Source organism: Herpailurus yagouaroundi, unplaced genomic scaffold, assembly GCF_014898765.1.
Source record: "Herpailurus yagouaroundi ecotype Mexico unplaced genomic scaffold, PumYag 159, whole genome shotgun sequence".
NCBI classification, from domain to species: Eukaryota; Metazoa; Chordata; class Mammalia; order Carnivora; family Felidae; genus Herpailurus; species Herpailurus yagouaroundi.
This window is the reverse complement of record NW_024412400.1, coordinates 6,712,682-6,716,119: the sequence shown is the minus strand read 5'-3', so window position 1 is coordinate 6,716,119 and position 3,438 is coordinate 6,712,682.

Below are 3,438 nucleotides of genomic sequence, written 5' to 3'. Positions count from 1 at the left end.
GGGCTCGAACTCACGGACCGCGAGATCGTGACCTGGCTGAAGTCGGACGCTTAACCGACTGCGCCACCCAGGCGCCCCAGACAATCTAGACTTTAAAATAAAGACTGTAACGAGAGATGAAGAAGCTCATTACACCATAATTAAGGGGTCCATCCACCAAGAAGACCTAACAATTGTAAACATTTAATGCTCCAAATGTGTGAGCACCCAAATATACAAATCAATTAATCACAAACATAAAGAAACTCATTGATAATAATACCATAATAGTAGGAGACTTCAACACCCCACTTACAACAGTGGACAGGTCATCTAATCAGAAAATCAACAAGGAAACAACGGCTTTGAATGACACACTGGACCAGATGGACTTAACAGATATATTCAGAACATTTCATCCTAAAGCAATGGAATATACATTCTTTTCCAGTACACATGGAACGTTCTCCAGAATAGACCACATACTGGGACACAATTCAGCCCTCAACAAGTACAAAAAGATCAAGATCATACCGTGCATATTTTCAGACCACAACGCTATGAAACTCAAAATCAATCACAACAAAAAATTTGGAAAAGTAACAAATACTTGGAAACTAAAGACCATCCTACTAAAGAATGAATGGGCTAACCAAGAAGTTAAAGAGGAAATCAAAAAGTACATAGAAACCTATGAAAATGAGAACACCACAGCCCAAAACCTCTGGGATGCAGCAAAGGCAGTCATAAGAGGAAAGTATAAAGCAATCCAGGCCTTCCCAAAGAAGGAAGAAAGGTCTCAGATACACAACCTAACCTTACACCTTAAAGAGCTAGAAAAATAACAGCAAATAAAACCCAAAACCAGCAGAAGATAGGAAATAATAAATATTAGACCAGAAATTAATGTTATCAAAACCAAAAAAAGACCCTAGAACAGATCAATGAAACCAAAAGCTGGTTCTTTGAGAGAATTAACGAAATTGATAAACCACTAGCCAGTTTGATCAAAAAGGAAAAGGAAAGGACCCAAATAAATAAAATCAAGAATGAAAGAGGAGAGATCACAACCAACATAGCAGAAATAAAAACAATAATACGAGAATATTATGAGCAATTATACACCAATAAAATGGGCAATCTGGAAGAAATGGCCAAATTCCTAGAAACATATACACTACCAAAACTGAAGCAGGAAGAAATGGGAAATGTGAACAGACCCATAACCAGTAAAGAAATCAAATTAGTAATTAAAAACCTCCCAAAAAACAAGAGTCCAAGGCCAGATGGCTTTCCAGGGAAATTCTACCAAACATTTAAGGAATGTCGTTGCCATTTGCAACTACGTGGATGGAACTGGAGGGTATTACGCTAAGTGAAATTAGTCAGTCAGAGAAAGACAAAAATCATATGACTTCACTCCTATGAGGACTTAAAGAGACAAAACAGATGAACATAAGGGAAGGGAAACAAAAATAATATAAAAACAGGGAGGGGGACAAAACATAAGAGACTCTTCAATATGGAGAACAAACAGAGGGTTACTGGAGGGGTTGTGGGTGGGGGGATGGGCTAAATGGGTCAGGGACATTAAGGAATCCACTCCTGAAATCATTGTTGCACTATATGCTGAACTAACTTGGATGTAAATTTTAAAAATTAAAAAAAAAAAAAAAAAAAAAAAATATATAACCAAGACAAACTTCTCCTACAATGTGGTGGGGAGAGGACTCCTGTGTCACTTTCGTTCTTCCAAGAGCTGAGATCAAGTCATAACTAGACATGTAAGAGATTTATTGGGGGGTAACTTTATGAAGAATAAAAGGGAGCAGGCAGGAGTCTGCAGGAAGAGCCTCAGACTATGATACAAGGCTAATGTTGTGGAAGGAGAAAGGGAAGAAAGTAAGATTGGACAGGAAGAACCGCAGACGGCAGGGTGGCTGTGCGAGTTGGAGGGGAGTCCCAGAATAAAGACTGCCCAGGGGAGGACTACTTGTTGGGCAAGAACGTCCTAACTCTAGCTCCCCCACCGTCTTCGGTCGCTGGTGGGAGCGGCACAGAAAAAGCAGAGCTTCTGCATAAACATTGCAGTAGATCCTGAAGGTGCCACAGCTGGAGCTCTTCAGAGTAGATATCGGGCCATGCATTTTCTGGGAATCTTTATCCATGTTGGACCAGAAAAGTTGTTTTCTAGTTAGACCAGCAACACCTCCCACCAAGTGCCCACATTCCCCAGGGATTGCCTTCAGTACCCTTGAGCAGGGTTTCTGAAGCACAGCCCCATTCAAGAAGCCCCCACACAGCACTTTTGACCGTTCACAGTATGCAGAGAACTCAGAGAGTAGGTTTGCCTCCTCCCCTCCTGCGAGGTGTCCTTTCCCATCTAGTACCATCTACCGGGCTGGAACTAGAGCGGGGCAAGCAAGGTGCCCTGAGCACAGAAGTTAGGGAAGCGCTCATTCTCAAGTGCTGATCTTGCACTTGCATTAAGCTGAGAGTGAGGGCACCCTGGCACCTTTCTTGCCTCAGTCCTCATCCTGACCCTGATGACCAGTGCTTCTGATTCATCCACTGAACTCTGGATATCATCAGCAGTAAGTCTAAGGTTATTCTTCACCTTTCACCAATGCCGTGGCCTCTGGCTCACTGCTCCCAATCCTCTTCCTGTCCTCAGTCCCAGAGTGATTCGTCCAATACACAGGTTTCCTCAGGCCCAGTGATGATATCTCCACCACCCACTCGGGCAGTCATATGCTGAACCTTGTCATCACTCATAGTCTCCTAATTCCAGCTATCCTCTCTCCGGTACACTTACCTTATTATTTCCACCAAAACAATCCTCCCAGGTCTTCTGTAGGTCTTTGACTTGCCTTCACTTCCATTCCATCCTTACCCACTTGGATGTCATGAGCTAGTTTGCAAACACTTTCACAAGTTTGCAAACACTTTCAAATCTTTTGCCACTTTCTCTCTGCATCCTACATGTCCGGTAAAACCTTGAACTGCTCCAGTTAAACCCAGATTGCTACCCTTGCTGCTCCTCCTCCAGATAATTGCTGGTATCACTTCAATTTCACGACCGCAAACTTTACGTGGGTTGTAAATACTGTCCAATGGTCCCGTTGCATTTCCCTGAAAAGTTCATTTTCCTTCCCACCAAAATGGCATTTTGGTGGCTCTTCCTCTCTTCTCAAATCTCCAACCCTCCCAGTCCCTGCCTCCTTCCCCTCCTTCATTCTCAGTCTATGCCCCCAACTCTCACTTCCTTATTCAGTAATGCAACTTCACCTGTGTCATTCACTGTCCCTTAAATTTTATATGGGCTGGAAGTTGCAACACTTCCGAATGAAATCTTGGTGTGTCCCATAACGTTTCTGATTACTTTTTTGTAAGAAGAAGTCCACTGGTCACTTTAAGTCCCAAAACACAGTTGATTTGATATTTAGGATCTTGGTCCCA